At 39.5% G+C, this 20,153-nt stretch overlaps 1 long non-coding RNA gene across 1 annotated transcript in view; it reads right to left on the reverse strand.

Annotated features, from left to right (window-relative positions):
• Positions 1–408: 408 nt before the first annotated feature.
• The window catches only part of LOC311526865, a 229,816-nt gene continuing 210,071 nt past the window's right edge, over positions 409–20,153 (reverse strand). Inside the window, exons 4-5 of the long non-coding RNA XR_014713179.1 lie at positions 16,802–16,877; positions 409–2,511 (exon numbers count right to left, since the gene is read on the reverse strand). This is a non-coding gene — a long non-coding RNA (uncharacterized lncRNA). The remainder of the gene's footprint in view (positions 2,512–16,801; positions 16,878–20,153) is intronic.

Raw genomic sequence — 20,153 nt, forward strand, 5'->3', positions numbered from 1 at the left:
TATTACACCCGTTATCCTTGGACTGGCCGCTACCACCACCAAACTAATACTGGTTACTGGGGAAGAGCTGTTTGGACGCGTCCTTCCCCCCAAAATACTTCCCAAAACCTTGCACCCCACTTCCTGGACAAGGTTTGGTAAAAAGCCTCACCAATTTGCCTAGGTGACTACAGACCCAGACCCTTGGATCTGAGAACAATGAAAAAGCATTCAGTGTTTTACAAGAAGACTTTTAATAAAAAATAGAAGTAAATAGAAATAAAGAAATCCCCCCTGTAAAATCAGGATGGTAGATATCTTACAGGGTAATTAGATTAAAAAACATAGAGAACCCCTCTAGGCAAAACCTTAAGTTACAAAAAAGATACACAGACAGAAATAGTTATTCTATTCAGCACAATTCTTTTCTCAGCCATTTAAAGAAATCATAATCTAACACATACCTAGCTAGATTACTTACTAAAAGTTCTAAGACTCCATTCCTGTTCTGTCCCTGCCCAAGACGACTACAGACAGACACAGACCCTTTGTTTCTCTCCCTCCTCCCAGCTTTTGAAAGTATCTTGTCTCCTCATTGGTCATTTTGGTCAGGTGCCAGCGAGGTTACCTTTAGCTTCTTAACCCTTTACAGGTGAGAGGAGCTTTCCCCTGGCCAGGAGGGATTTCAAAGGGGTTTACCCTTCCCTTTATATTTATGACAGTGGTGCTTTACTAAGGCCAGAATGATGGACCTTCTGCTCTCCTTCTCTTCCAGTATCACTATATTTGAAATGTTATGTGCATCATTTGACAGGCAAAGGAGGTTTCATCCCTAAGACTGTCTTTGGTTGCAGCATTGCTCCGTACTTGAGTCAGCTTGCAGTTCACACATACAGCAGAGGCAATACATCTACACCAGGAACAATGGGGAAATGCCACCAACGATGGCCTTTAGAAGGCACATAATGCAGGTTATGGACACATATAGTAATCCCTACATCCTGAGTTTTCTGTTCTGTTTTTCAGATTACCATCTACCTAAACAGATCAGAGATCTCACCATTCAGAATTGCTACAATATTCCAATTTGCCACTTCCTGCCTTAAACTCTTGTGTAGTGTGGCTGTGTACTGCTAAACAGTTGCTACATTCCACCCCAGATTTGGCTTCATTTCAGTCATAAAGGAAGTGATTCCATATGCAGTGTCCCAAGGACTCTGTAGCAAGCCTGACCTAAATTCTGCAGCCAGGCCCCATGGTTTTGTGGCACTTCGGTGGAGCAGATTGGAAATTCTGCTGCAGTTTCAGCTAAAGTTTATTGAATAAAATGTAAGTCAGAACTGGCAGCAGCAATGGCCAGGTTCAGTATCTAGGGGTTCCTTTTCAACAATACAAGACAAAACCATCTTGAGCCCCCACCCAGTGACCTGGGACAATTACACACCACCCCTGGGTGCCGCTAAGCGGCAATACTTACCCTCTCACAAGCACAGAGTCTGAGTGTAGTAAAGAAACTTTTAATAAAAGGAGGGAAGTAACCCAGCATTAATTCGGAAAAACACTGCAAAAAGGGTTCATAAACAGAAACCATGAGCAAAAGTCCCACCCCCAAGTAAGTTGGGCAATGTCTGTTTCCCTCAGGTTCTTAAGTCCAGCAAGCAAAAGTCCCTGTAACATGCCTGGCCCTTCTCTGCACTCCACTCACAGTTGTTGTCCTTGGTCAGGGCAGATCCAGAGTTCACAGGTGCATCGGCAGAGTTCACCTCCCATCCTGGGTGGAGGTAAGGAGACACCTTTCTCGCTTTGCTGCCCAGGTACTCACTTGCCGCTCCTCTTCACTGGCTGCCCTGCTGGCCGATCGCCACGCCTCTCTGCCAGGCTCCATTCCGGTCCTCTCCGCCAGCCACCTTGCTGCCGATCACTAATCTGCTGGGATGTCTTCAGGTCTCACCACTTAACACAGCTCTCAGTGATTTCAGCTGTTAGTGGGGGAGTCTCACTGCTGGTGCACACTGGGCAGTGTCTTGTATCAGAGACACTGTCCCAAAGCAGGTCTAATGCTTAGACCTAGGTATCAGTGATTTCAGCTCTGTGTTGTGTAACAAGATTCTCAACTGAGTCTCAATCAGCTCTGTTTAATCAGGGGAGAGAGGAAGGGTCAAATGGTTCTAGGGCCCACCCCACCAGGTACAAGTACTGTCCCCACCCTCTCTCAACTCACTGGGCTTTGGAACGTTTGTCCCCTGCCTACCGAGTGCCGGTTAGCTGAGTGGTGAGTCCCTCAATCAGGGTATGCCAAGCACAGTTCTGCTGCCCTTGATTCACACAACAAAGATAACAACCCTCTATTACTCCTGCCCCAACAACAAAGGGACTGGGGATCCAACACGAGCTAAAAGTGATCATTTGGTCAAGCAATCCCATCATGCTCAGCACTTAGGCAAGGTGGATGTACCCATGCAAATGAGATCAGCTCCTGAAGTCCTCTTCCACTGCTCATCACTAGATGTCAGCGGTGAGCTCATTCAGACCCTGCTTACAAAAATATAAAAATTAATAATACAATCGTAGAGCATTCCTTGATATTACATTCAATGTATTTTCCTTCCCCACACATAGCACTTTTTGTATTTAAAATGTATAATTGCACTTTACATATATTTTCTATTAAATGTGAATTTTGTTTTAAAAATATAATCAACAATGTCATGGAAGCAGTTGGAAATTCTGGCAGCTGGATAGGGGAAAGTTAAGGGATTTGGTTCCTGGAAATTAGGATTTAGGATTGTGGCATAAGCATTGTATCTACATGTTTCTGTTAAAATGATCATCGGTAAAATGGATAACATTGCCACTTAAATTGTCAACATTAAGTTTAAGACTTAGCACTCCACTGAGCTGATGGGGTGGTCAAACCCCTTCAGAGTTCTTGTTTTAGGCAGTCTACAATCTCAGGAAGACATCACTGCATCAATTAACACTTAGTTCATGTTTGAAAAATTTCCTTTGCAAATGTAAGGATTAAAAAAAAAATAAAGATGCCATTACACAATTATGTGCCCCTGAGTGAATTCTGTAGCCATGAATCACAGATGACATAGATCCCTGCCTATGTGTTTATAAGGTGCTTTCGGATGTTTCAAATGAAAGATGTCATACAGACATAAGAGAACAGCTAGAAAAGATATAAGTAAATGTGTGATGTTCTTTAGCTTCGAAACATACCTCTAATATTTTTGTTATTTGAAATAGAAACCTCCATTTGTACTTGAAAGAATAAGCCACCATGGTAACACAACTAAACTGAAGGAACATTATCTTGGTCATCTAAAATTAGGTCAAAGACATTTTTGAATTTCCTGCCTCCTTTGCCAAATACAGTAAGACCTTCTTCATACAGGAATAAATTTCTAAGCCTCAGCTGAATAAGCTGCTCACAGGAGAGCATTCTAACAAAAATGACTGAGGCTCAGGATATGAATGTAAAATTGATTGCTTGACCTGCTCTGTAACACAGTTCATATCATGCATATGCACCTGAGAAACTATTATGATCTGCACATCTTCAATCTGAATGACTGCTATCCTCGCTATAATAACGTTACCAGTTAAATCACCATCTGTGTCTTAGACTTTCTAATGTTTATGTCTCCCCTCTCTGCCCTACAAAAAGAATAAATCCATTTTCCTCTATTGTAGGAGAGGAAGTGTCCCTACACTTTGCAGGAGAGCGGAGCTAAATTATCCATCTTAACCATCTTTGGGAAATCAAGTTATACAGAGACAGATTGTAGAGTATGGGTGCAAAATGAAATCCACAGGCCTGCTTCCTCTATAAAAGACAAGGGAACCTGGGGAAGGATTAACTGATTTTCCCCCATCTGGAGAGACTACTTAAATGATAATGCAAGAGGCAATAATGAAGGGAAGAAAGACAGATCCCTGATATGTTGGTAATGGAAGTAGCATCACATCTCTAAGCTACTATTTAGGTCCCTAGTCAAAGTAGCCCACAGAAGTTAAATGAGGCTCTCTCCTTGTTGAGCTCGAAACATTAGAAACTGTGAGATCTGTCATTTGTATAATAATCAATCAGACCTTAAAGAGCCTCTGTGTTCAGTTCCTCTCCATTATATAAAAAAAAATATGGAGGTAGATTGTGGCTTGCCTTGTGTAACTGCTCAAAGACGGAGAGGGCACAAACATCCCTACACAAGGCCAATCACAATCTCATTCCTTACATTGTTGTTACACAAATATTACTGGTACACAATTAGCAATGGTGATTAACACCAATAGCAGTGAGAGATATCCCAAAGGTGGTGTTGCATGGTCAGAGTCAGGACAGTTAGCATTATGACGCCATCCATCGGGAAACAAGGAGGCAAAAGAATTGTGTAATCACATCCCCAATCTGTATAAGTGCCCAGTCAGTCCCCATTTCCCTCCTGACAGTGAGCTTCCAAAGATGAATACAGAGAGAAAGCCTGAGAGCAAAGAAAGCTCACACTAGAAGCAGCTCCTTACATCGGAGTTGAGGTGGGCAGAATGCAGGATGGACAGAGAGGAGACTACCACTAACAGAATTACCGGTGAGTAATGTTTCCCTGTTTTATATCATTCGTTTCCCAAACAATGGCAGATTATTCAGGTCAGTCAGTGGATGACTTGAGGAAATAGGCTTACCTTATGGAAAAACCTAGTAATCATTGACCACGAAGTCAAACTCCATCAATAGAGCAGCCTTTCACCAGCTCAAGGTAGGCTCCTCCAGCCTGGTCACAAGCTGTGTGGATACAAGTGCATATCCATTTAGCAATGGGAGCCTTCACTGCTGTTTCACCTGTATTACATCCACTTCTATTGTATGGCAATAGAAAACTAGTGAAAGCACAGGTGTGACTACAGTTGGATCTTAAGGTCTCTTATCCAGACAAGAGCAGAGAGGGTAGCCACGTGAATGTCTGAGACACATCCAGAATGAGCATAAATGTGTCTGACAGTTTGCACCATGTCACATTCGTAGTTCTGTGATTCCCTCACTTTCCATCTATGGAGTAAATATGTGATTCTTCCATGTCGGGTACAGAGACCCCCATTTAGAGCTGTCCATATGCTCCATGGGGAGCGAAGCCAGCAATTGCACAGTTGGGTCATCAATTAGATTTTTGTTTGGTACATCAGCAGCCACTCAGGCTTCAGACCATCTTCTGTGAACATCCTTATCTTCCACAAGAAGGGCTATGGCATGAGACCAGAAGGGTTTTCTTGATTTTAGTCAGTGGCGAGGGTCATGAAACAGACAAATAACGGCTTTGCTTGCCTAAACTCTTGAGCATGACATAAATAAAGTTTCAAAGTACATTTTATGTTCAAAAGGTGAAACTTTTTATCCCAAAAGGATACTGGATTAAGGCTAATACTAGGCAGAATAAGGGCTAAAAAAAATTAAACTTGAATTATGATGGCAAGCAAAAAGTCAACTTCTCAGAGAAAAACTGAAGATAGAAGGGAAATAAACCAAGAACTCAGCTTCTCAGTCCTACCAGAGATAATTGCACTGAGGAAGGCAATTATTTAAAGAAGAGCAGCTATAAAGTGCTCTCTCTAAGGGGCTCAAAGAGAGGTCCAAAATGAACCTAAAAAAAAAAAAACAAGGACAGACTCCATTGTGGGATCACTATATGAAAAGCAGGCCTCTGCAACAGAAATTAGTGAAAGCGCCTATTGACATAAAGATGGGAGCCAATCCTCAATGTGTCTTTCACCTGCAGAACTGCAAGAGGAGAGTACATTGAGCATGCAGACTTTAAAATCCTTATGAAATCCTGGAAAGAGAAAGCTCAAAACATTCTGGAGGGATCATTCTAGAACAGCCAATGTTTCTGGTGACACATGTTCTAAATGAAAGAACGCGTGTGCAAAAAGCAATGGTTTCCTGCTGATAACCAGACAATAGGCCCCCTCAGCTGAAAAACATTCTGTTATAGGAAGCAGCTCTATTTAGCTTTCAGGTAATCAACTTCAAAAGTCAGAGCTGATTGTGTAACACAGGTCTTTGGGACTGAAGGTCCTCTCTCACTGGAAGTGCCGAGACAGGGGTAACTTGCAGAGTCATCAATTCATAAAAAACAAGGAAACAGGGCTACCAAGGAGCCACCAAAGTAACCACTGCTCTGTCCAGCCTGACCTTCTTCAATAACTTGTGGTGGAAGGCAGCACCTCAGGTCCTTGTTACAGGTAAAGGAGAGCTTTAGTCTCGTGCGTTAGGAAACAAAATAAAGTGAGCTTTTCTAATGCAGCAATGACACAATCTGTGGTGCAAGTAAAATTATCTTGAGGCTCCATCCCCCAGGAACAATTTTTTCTGGCATACCCAGTATGTAAAGCATATTGCCCCTCCTTTCTAAATATAGAGGAGGGAGAGAGAGAGAGACAGAGAGGTGGGGGAGTATGAGGTGGGCTTCCATCAAAGGGCCCAGAAGCATCACTTGTCAGAGGAAAATGAGCACTAGAAGCTATACTAGTGGTTCACATAAGCCACCAACATTTAACTGCTGTAATAGGAAGCTGTAGGAGGGTTGAGCAGCAAGGCAGGCGGACATACTGACCAGGTAGTAGGTCTCCAGCCAGGTAGGAGAGCCCACTCACTGGAGCAAGGAGGGCTGACGTACAGCCCTTTGGTATTGGACCTCCCAAGAGGCCTGGATTCTTGGTAACTGCTGGGTGCTAAAGATCCCTGACTGAATGTTCTACCAGCATTCAGTTGCAAACAGAGCTAGTTGTTCTGCCTTCCACGCTTTTCTTCCATGTAGTCCCTTACTCTAGTTTCAGACTTCTTAGTCATCTTCTTTTCTTTCTCTAGTTGTTTGTCTGTTCTTTCTCCATTCCTATCTTCTGTCATTTCCTGAGGAAGAGAGGGAGAGCAAGAAAAAAAAAGAAAGAAGGGACACAGAGCAGGACTGTGTAGATAGCCCCATGCTTGTAAGCAGGAGACAGCAAAAGAACTGGAGGAAAAGAGGAAACTGAGTGGGGTTATATAGATGGGGCAATATTTCACAATTCCTTTGTTTCCTTGTTTCTAAGCAGATGGTGCTATAACTCTGTCCTGACTGCCAGTCATAGGATGGGAGAAGAGCAATGCATGGCAATTCAAACTTCGTATTTTAAAGAGCGAGAGATCCAACACATGAGCACATGGAACCAACCCTGACAATAAAAAAAATCCAATTACTGGTAAAAAACAAAACAAAACGCAAAAAACCTTCAAATTCAACTCCTGAATAAGCTTTCTACATATTTGTTGTTGTTTTTGTATAAATCTAATTTCAGTCATGGCTAATTATCTTGTGAACACAATCATAATACTGCATAATTTATTACCAGATTCTATTTGATCAGAGCCACTGCTTGGCATGATCTCAAAGCGAAAAACTTAATTTTGACTACTTAAAATTTCAAAAAGAAGCAGGTGGTCATTGCACTATTGTTATGTTTTGCTTGTTTATATCAGTAAAGACAAAATTTGGTGTTTTTCAGAAAGAAATGAACTAAAATGGAAAGTTACTACTACGGAGGGAAGATATAATTTTTCTATACAAAACTATATCATAAACTGATTGTAAATACAAAAAACTAAATCTTTAAGCCTACAACTTAAACTTGAAAAAGCAGGGACAATCAGAGTTAAGGCTGCAATTGCATCTTCAATCAAGTTCACTTTCTAGACATTCTGCAGCATATAAGATATCTGTTCTCAACTCCCTGACATACCTAAGCAACATAGAGTGAGGTAAGGGCACAGTGGGAGCATTAACACTAAACTGCTAGGTATTTATTAATGAGCTTTTTGAACTGAGTTTCCTATTGACATTTTATCAAGTCTAAGCATGCTTTAGTCCCAAAAGTATGTATAAAACCATTAGGGAATAAATTATGTCAATTAGTATTTACAAACTATTAGCTGGGGGATCTATGAAGTGGGAACAAAAATAATAAATAATTACTTAAAACTAATGTGTGCCATGTTACTCAAAATCATGTGTTGCGAATGTTAACGTTGCACAATTCAGCATGTGAGATCCAGAAATGCCAAAGTGAAAGTTACAAATACTATCTTAACTCTGTTCCCTCTTGCATATGCATACTTTTAATCAATTTACTTTTTAAATAATATAATATGACACGTTTCTTCTACAAATAAGATATGTGCATCTAGAATACTGTAATTTTCTTCTCTTTGTTGAATGCTTATAGCAATTTTGTTACCATAACAGCCCACTGTATCTTACTGACCTAGAGACAAAACCTCAGAGTCTACAGAACCTGTAGCTCCTACTACTGTAACTGAAACACAGTGTGGTTTGGCATGTGCCCATTTGATTGTTGTTCCTTGTTACTATTATTAGTAATTTCTTAATTACCTCTTTCTCCTTGTGTGTCTAAAATTTACTATGAAAGGGGCCATCCTCTCATTTCTGTATGAGCCAAGTCTGGCTATGACTATCACTTGATAAACTGGGAAGCACCTATTTGGTAAGTCAGGCTATACTGGTTTATTTTCTAAAAGCACAGTGCTTGTAAGGTATCTAGGCAGTTATTTGAGACAAATTTCATTTTGGTGAGAAAGACCCCTCAAGTGTGATCAAAAAGATATTATGACACCTGAAACCAGCCCATTTTACTACCAAACAAACAGTTGGTTGTGTGTGCATGTGATCTGGAGGAAAACATGCAGAGACACAATTTTCAAAGTGGTTGAAAGTGACTGGTAGAGGTAAATAACACCTCAAGTGGAAAGCGAAGGGCATTAACCATGAGCTGTCACTTTTTCAATCCAAATGGCAAATGTTCACTTAATTTTTATTTTTTTTTAAATCTAGGAAAAGACAAGGAATAAGCAATTCCCATAAGCAATTTCTTCTCTCCTTTCTGTCAGTATTTCTTTTTCATCTCCTTCCAAAATTGTATTTCTATTTAAAAGCAGAGAGATCCTCAGCGTTTTCCTACTGAGCCATGACAGAAGGTGCCCTCAGACCTGATGTCCCCAAGATCCTCTTCCTTTAATTGCCATGGCTCTTCAAAGTAGGCAACATGAATACCAGCACTTTGAGGACTGGATGCATCCTTGAGTCTTCTCTATAAATACCGAAAGCATTTCAAGGGAAGGATGGATTCCCGGATTGACCTTAATTGGCTATCAGTAGCCCTAAAGTGTGATTCCTTTCATGACCAACAGAAGCCAGTGATATAGCTCCTGGAGTGAATCATATCGCAAAGGTACTAGCATGTTGTGGCTTAGCAAGAAACTGCAAGTACAGCTGCATATGAGAAACAGGAAGAAGACAATGTACAAGACTCTAATATATAAGTTAAGGTCCTGCCTTTTACATTAAGTAAACATTTGACTGGCTAGAATGGGATCATCTAGAAAACTATATACTATATAACCTGTGCACGCACACACGCTATTTTATATATACATATATATTTATTACAGATGCTATGCATATATATCTAGTATTATATCTCTGAGTGTGCAATTTATATTACTATATATATATGAAATACATGTACACCACATGCAGTATGAAGTGTTTAACTGCAGATCCATGTACTAAATTGCATTTATTATGAACCTTTGTCCACCTGCACTATGCTTCGTAAGCCATCTTCACTTGGACTTCTTCTAACATACCAAACTAATGAGCAGCTTTAAACATATGCCTTAAAGAAAAACAGACAGAAAACTAAAAGAAAAACAGACAACAAATCCTACTAGAAAATATTTTCTTTCTTCTGTAGCCTTTTGATTAATTTGGGTGGAAACTGCACAAACCATTCACCAGAGGTTCTTTACTCATTATGTAAATTCACTATGTGTATAATGAGATTGGTGAGTCACATACACAGAGATATGGGGACTTTATTTAGTTCCATATAAACAAGTATAATTGCAATCACAGAAAAATAAATAGAAATATAGATACAGAAATAAATATAGCAAAGCAACCAACAGCAAAGTAACCCTCACTGAATTGTGTACACTCACTATTCTATGGAGACATTAAAGTAAAGATAGAAAAAGTGGAGGAAGCACTATAAGAGAGCTTGATGATCCAATTTTCACCATTCTGTCATCCCGATGTCTCCAACTAGGGGATGGTCTGACCATCTTTTATAACCTTATTGTTTATCTTTCCCTTCATATCTGGGATGATATTTGATATGTGGTCTCAGCCCTTTGCTCATGTTTGTTATTCTGTAAGGCCAAAATTAGGGTTCCTGCTGTTATCATAAGCTATTTGTGTCACCACATTTCCAAATGTTTTCGATACATGAATAAAGTTTTGCTTCATGGTTAAAATATGAAAAAGCCTAAACCTCCATTATTTCACATATAAACTGTTCTTTTGCAGTTTACTTGTGTATCACAAATTACATATGGCTAAATCTTATAACACTTGGTCAAGCAATCCTGCTAACTACTTATGCCTTATGCTAACTACCACGTCCTACAGGCCTCAGAATTACTGCAAGGCCTATTCAAATATTAATACATGTTTTATATTGGCTACTTGTACTATAGTACTAATGGCCTTCTTTAAGCACCCTGGCGTATGAATTGTAGTTAATTTTAGATATAAATCTTTCAAGATCAGGCTGCGGTACCAGACCTGAAACTGGTTATATGATGTATAGAAAAGAACAAATATACATTGACATGTTCATATCATTGTAAACAAGCCTATCACCTCTTTGATGATGTGGGCATCCCCGTGTTTATGCAACTAAGAACATGAGTAGTTTCCACTGACTTTGGACATGAGCTTGTGCTTATTAAGTGCTTTGCTGGACTAAGGCCTATTAAACATGGCAGTATTACATACTGCAAAGCAGAATAAGCCCATTCTTGACTCAGAATTTAAAGGGCAACTCTCAGTTGTCTCAGCTCATTAGCTCAGGGTTCTGTGTCCTGACAGGTCTTTGGAGACTCTATTTCAAGGCCCAGGACATCTCCGTGTGCCAGGTTGGACTAATAGGCCTTTGTCCTCTCTAATGACTCCCAATATTTCTTTAGTGATACATCTCTCAGGTTAATTAGCCAAACTTTTATGGACAGTGTATCCCCAAAATATCAGTATAAATTTTTCATATATGTCCCAATTCAGCAAAGCATTTAAGCATTAAACTGAGGCAACAAATATTACATGAATGTGTAGAAGTTTAATACAAAACTACAGATCTGCTGTCTAGCTCTAGCTGTCAATTGTAAATTCCACCCCCATCCCTGATGAATATTTATACTGGCTACTTTGGAACAACTAATACACTTCATACCTAATTCACACGCAAATGAAAAATGATGTCTAAAGCTAAGAGTCACAATACATTCCAGACAAGGTTAATAATTCACAAATTTTCTAAAACAAAAGGGCAGCAGTAATTCTAACCATAACTTAAACAAATAAACAGAAAAACAAATAACCAAGCAAGCAAGCAAGCAAACAAACAAACCTGTTTAGTTCATACCCGACACTCTGAGGGAAAGCGGATTGAAAGAATTTGCATTTTAACCAATTTATTTTGCAATAAATATCTGAAATGTAGGTATGTCTCTCTATTAGTGATTAAATTCTATTAGGAGAAATTCTTCTCTACTGGCATTTTGGATAAAATTTTAGCACAGTCTCCAGTCTGTCTAATTGCTATGTACTGTAGGCAGCTTGCCTCAAAGCACAGAACATATGGCATCCTCAAAGGATTAGATATCATTTTTTCTTTAAAATGTGCAAGTCAGTTGGTCATTGTTGTCCCTCTGTGGAATTATCCAAACAGCTGCTCCCATCCAACTTAGAAGTAAGGAAATCTTGTCTTTTTTTTTTTTTTTTAAATTTTCACTGGCATACTTCTGTCATATAATGAGCAGCAGTATTAGGATTATGATGCATTTTAATGCTGAATATTTGATCGACAGTGTAAACAAATAATGTGTGTTGAAATATGAGACCTTTTGCAAAAGAACTCTTTTTATTTTGTTGACAAAGTCTTCTGAATTACAGCACACATACTCTTGTATTTTAAAGTACCAGAAAACATTATTTTATCTAATATCTACATTTAAACGAAAAGTGATTAGGTGTTCATGTTGACTGCTGTAATATCACAAACGTGCGATATATCAACTATTTTTTGATATTGCACATAATGTTAATATAGGACTTCTATGACTTTGACTATTTTTACTCTTTCATAGTGAATAGAATTTTTTATCTTTTAAACTCATTTTTCTTTTACTTATCAAATAATGATTTTTCTAAAATGTACTTTTAGTTTATGATTGGAAAGCAGACATGTCTAATGATACTTTGTTCATTCTATATAGAGCAAGGTCATGAATTCCATAGTTTTCCAAGTTCTTATCTTCCACGGTTCACAGATCCCATCTCTCCTTGATCATCAGGGTATCTCCCCAAATTGAACCTGTTTTTTTCTACCTTCTCTCTCAAACCACCAAATTTTTCATTCAGGATCAGAAGATTAATGAAATAATGACTAACGTGAAGAAAGAACAGAGAGAACTACACAATGATAAATGAGTAAATAAACAAATCTCACCAAGTAATGAAGAAATGGAAATGTGAAAGAGATAATCAAAACATGATTATACACCATGAGTGCCGTATGTGAACATCACATGCTTCTACAGATAATGAAGAAAGATTCTTTGCACCCAAAAGATTTTTTTTTTTGAATGTGGTAGTTTTTGCACAGATCATTCTGACTTTAACAAGTCCGATGCCTGAGTTTTATGTATTTCCTCAACATGTTGCTACCTTTCCATTTTCAATCTCACTAGTCCATATTTATTCATAAATAAAACACAAACTTTAATGAATTTGACTTAAAATCCATGATGGGAGAACATTTGCTGAAATAAGCTTCTAGTAAATGTCTCAAGAATTTCCAGATCCAAAAGATAACAAGTGTTACTTTTTATAGCACAATGGCTGCAGTTTTATTACAATTTACTATTCAAAAATAATTTTCATATATAGAGTGAAAATCCCTGTTAAGAACCCAGCTGGTTAATAGAAGGCCACAGTTTCAAAATCTATCAGTTCCATGACACATCATCCTGATCACAGAAAAATCAGTTTCCTTCATATAAGATTAAATGAAGCCTGATTCTCTTCTGTATAATCTTTATTATCCGATAAATGCCAAAAAAATGTGCTTGGTGCTATAGTACATATAAAGAAGGAGACAGTCCCTGCTTTTAGTAGTCTAAGGCAAGAAAATTACACCAGTATAGTTAAAGTGGTACAACTTCCCATGTGGACACAGTTATGTCAGTATACAGATATTTTATAATAAGAAAAGGAGTACCTGTGGCACCTTAGAGACTAACCAATTTATTTGAGCATGAGCTTTCGTGAGCTACAGCTCACTTCATCCGAGATGCCACAAGTACTCCTTTTCTTTTTGCGAATACAGACTAACACGGCTGTTACTCTGAAACCAGATATTTTATAATAGTACACCTATTCCTATATGGAAGAAGAAATAAACTATGCCAGTGTAAGGCACCTTTATACTGACATAACTGCATCTGTACAGTGCTTTTACCAGTTCTATTATTATTATTATGGTTAAAAAAAATCATACCCTTAGCTGAGATATTTATAGTAGCAAAACTTTTAAGTGTAGAGCAGGCCTGAAAACACAGACTGACAAAGCAAAGACAGAATGCCTGACCCAAAGTAGTCAATTGGAGTCTTTCTGTTGACTTCAAAGGGCTTTGGATCAGGCTCTGAGAAACCCAGCAATGGTGTCGACTTTGTTTTGCTTTTAATTACATTGCTTTCTTGCTGCCTCTCTCTCCTCAGATATAACAATAGGGACAGAAAGGACAACAAATGAAGGTATATGTAAATTCTCAGCTGGTGTAAATTGTCTTTGCTTCAGGAGCTCCACTGACTTCAAGAGAGCTATGACAATTTACACCAGCTAAAGACCTTCCCCGTCAGGTTCAGGTCCTGGTCAGAAGCACATAACAACAACAACAAAAAAAACACATTGTCCTACAATACCCCTTCCTCCTTGCCTATAATAATTGAGATCTTGTGCCCCCCATGAATGAGACAGAATTTTTTCCAAAGATTTTCTATTTATCATTTACTGTGACACACACGCTACGGAAAATATTTCTGTTTAATTTTCTCTTAAACATTAACGGTCACCTGGAATTGCTAGTTTCTAAGAGTACCAGCTTCTTGCAACTCTGATCTACTGTTTTTAGAGAACAGATATTAATCCCAACCAAGTCATGAAACAGACACTTCTCCATTATTTGAAATTTCTGTAGCTGCAAAAGATAATGGGCTGTGTGCAAGCATGTGCACAGATGTTCTGTGGTGGACAGATGAGGGGCTCTGTATCCTTTCCATCAGGGCCAATCATATGGCCTGAGAAATCTGTTTTAGAATTACCAATGACATGACCTTCAGTATCACCCCCTTATGATACAGGCAGCTCAATCACCAACACTACAGAAAATTGCTGTCATTTCACACTTTCCAGCTGATGGAAGCTGAGAGCTGGTGAAGGGCCCCCAGCATATACAAGAAGGACATTTCCTTTCTAAAAATCACACTTAAGACTCCTAGACAAGAAGTTTATAATTATTTGCATTTCAGATACAATTCTGGGGAAAGACTGAACATGTCTGAAGAGCTTTTAAAATTTCAGTCACTTAAGCTATCTATTAGAGCACGTGCATGTTTAGTCATATGAAAAATGTGCAAGTCTTGGTGCATTATGAGGCAGAGCACTGAAGACCAACTATTTCAAACACCTAAGAAGTGCAGAAGCATGCAGACAGGAAAGGGGAATGAGGAAGAGAAAGGAGTGCAGCTGATGGAATTACAAGATGTGCAGAGACCAAGCGTGTTTGCTGTGACTAAGTCACAGATGTGTTTCCTGATGAGAACCTGAATGTGTTTCCTCTTATGAGCATAAATGCTACAAACAATGACATCTTTACAATTGAAGTAACTGTTCTTTTTCTAGCACATCACTTCATAGCATGCAGTCTGTCACTAATAATGAAAGAAATTTTGTACAAAATAAGTTTGTTGTGTATTTATCTCCCCTTAGTTTCACCGTATGCCTACCCCCACAACATCTTTGTATGCTATTTTGCAAGAGTGGTGCTTTCTGCTGCACCACCCTCACAATGACTCTGTTACAGCCTGGCTGAGTCGCCTGTTGTGCAGGGTCACCAGACTGCTCCACTGGAACCAAACCATTGGATTTCACGAGCTGCTACGTTCTCTTGATCTAGGAAGTGACTGATCCTTGCTCCTGGTCACTCAGGTACACTCCCCAGGTGCAAACCCTGCTTCTGAAACCCCTGTTTGCAGTGGGACCCCTGGTCTAACCACTTACACCCTGGAACCAGTTCTTCAGACCTCTCAAGGCCGCAGTTGCGTATGCACACCCTTTCCAGAGCTCCACTCCTCATGGGCACTCTGGTTTACTGTTTAACTCTTCAAGCACCACATGGCAGTTGAAGCAAACAACACACAGGCTTTGCAAAGGAACTTCTTAAACACCCACACACTTTAGAGAGCACAAGAGAAGTACAGATCTATGGAAAATCAACAAACATCTCAATGCAAATCCCTCCCTCCAGTGTCCTTGCCACTCCTGAGAGCCTTCTGGGTTTTGTTCAATGTCCTTCAGGGGCCAGGTCCATCTTGCCCCCACTTCTCCTGTTCAATCTTCTACTTCTGGCAGTGGAAAGGCCCCTTACTCAGAAGGCTTGTCTCTTTTTAAAAGCACCTTGTATGGAAGTCAGCCAGAGAAACAGTAAAAAGAAAAGGAGTACTTGTGGCACCTTAGAGACTAACCAATTTATTTGAGCATAAGCTTTCGTGAGCTACAGCTCACTTCATTGGATGCATTTGGAATCTATTAGAGCACGTGCATGTTTAGTCATATGAAAAATGTGCAAGTCTTGGTGCATTATGAGGCAGAGCACTGAAGACCAACTATTTGGAATGCATCCGATAAAGTGAGCTGTAGCTCACGACAGCTTATGCTCAAATAAATTGGTTAGTCTCTAAGGTGCCACAAGTACTCCTTTTCTTTTTGCAAATACAGACTAACACGGCTGCTACTCTGAAACCAGAGAAACAGTACAGCTCTTCCAGCCACATGCTTGGGCCAAGGGGAAGGGATTCCAGCACACACATACCCATTCTCTTCCTCCCTAAACAAGTTTTTGTGAAGAAATAGCCCATTCAAAGGCAGAAACCCCATTTTTCAAGCTGGTGAGAGCCAGTCACTGCTAATGACTCCCTAATGGCTCTGTCACACCTTTCCAGACATGGGCTGTTCACTACGTGCCAGGACCCTGCTAATAAATGGCCAATCGAGATTTCAAAAAACACGAATGAATTCAAAAGTTGACACTGACAGATTCTCCAAACTGTCACAGACTTTACCTCAAAGCCATTCACTCTATTCACTGGCAAAAAATCATAGCTAAGACAGAGTTACACTTAAGAACTGAGTGTACTTTAATCAACATCATAAAGTTTACTTTTAAAACTCCTTTAAACCACAAAGGAAATGTATGGATAAGATTCTAATACAATCCTTAATTCTGCCCCTACGTCTCTGCTCTGTGGAATAGAGACCATTACCCATTGTCACCTGGAACTTAATTCTCCTCTGTTGATATCTGAATCACTTACGATGATATAACCCATGTCTTCCAATCTATATTAGTTAAGGAGTTATATTTGCTACTTACTGGGAGGATATCAGGCAGATCCTTGTAACCATGGGATTCAAGCCATATGCGAGAAAGGGCTGCTGGTAGTGATGATCTGAAGGGACAAAAGGAATACATTTTCTAGGCAAGATAGTGCTTTTGTCCCCATCACATTTTAGAGCTGAATTGCACTTTAAACCTAACTAGATTATGAACATTTTCTGTAAATGAATAGATGATGACCTGTCACTCATGCTTCCACTCAAAGGAAATTTGAACCAAGCTGACTGTTGTGCTTTGGTAATGCACTGATGCCAAAGACTGCAAATAAGAAAGCACAGTCGGAGCAGGGATGCAGAGACATCTTTTGTAGTGGCTGAAATAATCTGCTAGCTCTGTTTCCCTTTCAAGTCAAAAATCTAAAACAAAATAAATACATAAACGTTAATAATAATTGAAAACAGACAGAAAGAAAACAAAAGTCTCAAATAATACTGGAGTGATCCAAATTCATTTCTGATATCATTCCATCACCTTCAGTGGAGTTACACCAAGATAAATTTGGCCCAACAGACCTAGGACAATGCAAACAAACACTAACAAGGATTAGATTATAAACCAAGTTTGCCGTTTTTATATGAAGTTGTTTTTGAGTTATGAGTGGATAAAAAAAACCCAGAACAATTTTTCAAAAGTGATAAAACATCACAATTTTAAATTCTCATTACTGAAACACATTGTCCCAGTATCCTCAAACGAAAAAATCTTTGCAGAAGGGAGCTTCCCAAGTCCTGAAAGTGATGGAAGTAGGAGACTATCAAAATCAGGTATATTGAAAACAGTTGTACAGATTTTGACTCTATGATACACAATAGCACTAATCCCACCTTTGGACAATACAGAATATAGAATTGCTGTATTAGAAAGGATTTGCCATATATTAGTCACTTAATGGGGCAAAGTTAAACAGGTTACACTGAGACTATTAAGACACCCTCACAAGAAGCAATAACTTAGAGAGGGGAAGACAAAATTAGTTAGACCATGTGGACATAATACACAGTGGTCCACATACAAAATGTTTTTCTTCTTTAGGAAACCATTACATAGATTAGTTTAATATACACATAAACTACATTAGATTTAGACAACTAAGCACCTCTCACATGTTCAGCTGATCCTATTCACATTTATCTCCAAAAAGGAAATTCATTATATGACTAATGTGAAAATCTGTGAATGATTTCTTAGGGAAAAAAAATTGGTCTATTAAAAGTGTATATTGTTTTGAGACTATGACAAATGGTAGGTCCAATAATATGCTACACAAGAAAAATGGAGCTCTGATTATGAGGAACTTCAAGCACTGTGATTTTGTAAGTTAAAATAGTGGATTCTTTGAAAGTCTTTTGATAAAAGAGTGACCTTTATAGCATTCATCCAAAAAGGAGAGAACTATGGAATAAAAGCGAAACCAGCAACTCTGAGGCTTGGTCTACACTGCCACCCCCGAGCTATAATGACCTCACCCCTGGTGTAGACAGTGCTATGGCAACAGGTGGGCTTCTCCTGTTGAAATGGCTACCGCCCCTCGAGTAGCAACTAGCGCCTTCACTAAGTGCTGCAGCACGGTAAGCGTAAACAGGCTCTTAGTGAAGACAGTAAGAGGAAATAACAGAACTGTGAAGTATTACATTTTTATACCTCTGATCTGATTCTGTGAAAATGTTTATTCTAAGTAAACTGAACTTATACATAACAAACAAGGAGACAGGCTCCAACTTCCTTACACTAAAAACATGAAAATAGCAATAGATATCAACCATTAGAATAGTCCAGCTGTTCTCAAACTGTGGGTCGGACCACAACGTGGGTCGAGACCCCATTTTAATGGGGTAGCCAGGGCAGGCATTAGACTTGCTGGGCCCAGGGCCAAAGCCTGAGCCCCACAACCTCGGGCTTCAGCCCCCACACCAGTGGTCGTGTAGTAATATTTGTTGTCAGAAGAGGGTTGCGCTGCAATGAAGTTTGAGAATCCCTGGTATAGCCATTCAAAGAAGAGAAAACATAAGAGTGAAGAGCTTTCTGCTGCTTGAGTACAGCACATACCTGCTCAGAATTTTACAGTCATTCCAAGTGCATGTCTACATGGTAATCACTTGTTGTGATTGCAACTCAGGCAGACATACCCAAGCAAGCTTTGATCTAGCTAGCTTGGGTCCTGGAGCAGTGAAGCTGCAGTAGTGGGGGTTCAGCACAGGCTGTACAAGACCACTCTGAACTCTGGGTAATCACTCACAGGGCTAGCCCATGTTGAAACCTGAGCTACCACAGCTTCATTGCTCTGGCACTTGAGCTCGCTAATTAAAGCGAGCTCAAGTAGGTTTCCCCAAGCTGCAATCATACCCTATGATTGCAGTGTAGACATACCCTAAGACAGTGGGAGCCTGACATATCCCATTGTGAAAGAGTATTGTGTAGAAGTTCTAGGTGTTGTATTACCATTCAAGTAATCAAAAGAGCCACTTTTGGGGGGGGGACAGTTTGAACAAGAGGAGATTCAAGGAACTTGGCTTATTTAGCAAAATAACAAAATGAAGGCCGATACACCAGAAGGATAAATAGCAGGGAGGAGGAGGAGGAGTTATTTAAGTTAAGGGCCACTTTTGGCACAAGAACAAATTATATAAACTGGCCATCAGCAAGTTTAGGCTTGAAATTATATGAAAGTTTCAAACCATCAGAGGAGTGACGTTCTGGAACAGCCTTCCAAGGGGAGCAGTCAGGGCAAAGCAGTCAGAGCTTGATACATTTATGGAGGAGATGGTATGATGAGATTGCCTACAATGGCATGTGGCCCATCCGCAAGTGCTAGTGGCAAATATCCTCAGAGGCTGCTGTATGAGGCACAGCTCTCTTAATGGTTTAAACTAGAATAAACGGTGGATTTGCTGTAACTTGAAGTCTTTAAATCATGATTTGAAGAGGGCATTAACACAGCCAGAGGTTATGAGTCTATGGCAGGAGTGACTGGGGGAAGTTCTGCAGCCTGCAATGTGCAGGACGTCAGAGGAGATGATCACACTGGTCCCTTCTGGCCTTAAAGTCTATGATTCTAGGAGACCAGATTGTATAGACATTGAGGCCACAAAACACTGGCAGAAAGAGAAGGAATACCCTTGGTCAAGATGAATTCACAGCTAATACTGCAATGGCCTTCTGAATACATATATCAAAAACTATAAAATGAGAATAAACTATGTCATACAAATATGAACTAAGTGTAAGGGCAACTGCAGCATATTATTACTCAAGATTAGTTTCATTTCCTCCAATGGTGCATTGTGCTATTTTTACTCTCCAAAAACATTTTATAACTGCTATTGCCTCT

Source organism: Lepidochelys olivacea (genome assembly GCF_965140295.1).
Source record: "Lepidochelys olivacea isolate rLepOli2 genome assembly, chromosome: 1".
Lineage (NCBI taxonomy): Eukaryota > Metazoa > Chordata > Testudines > Cheloniidae > Lepidochelys > Lepidochelys olivacea.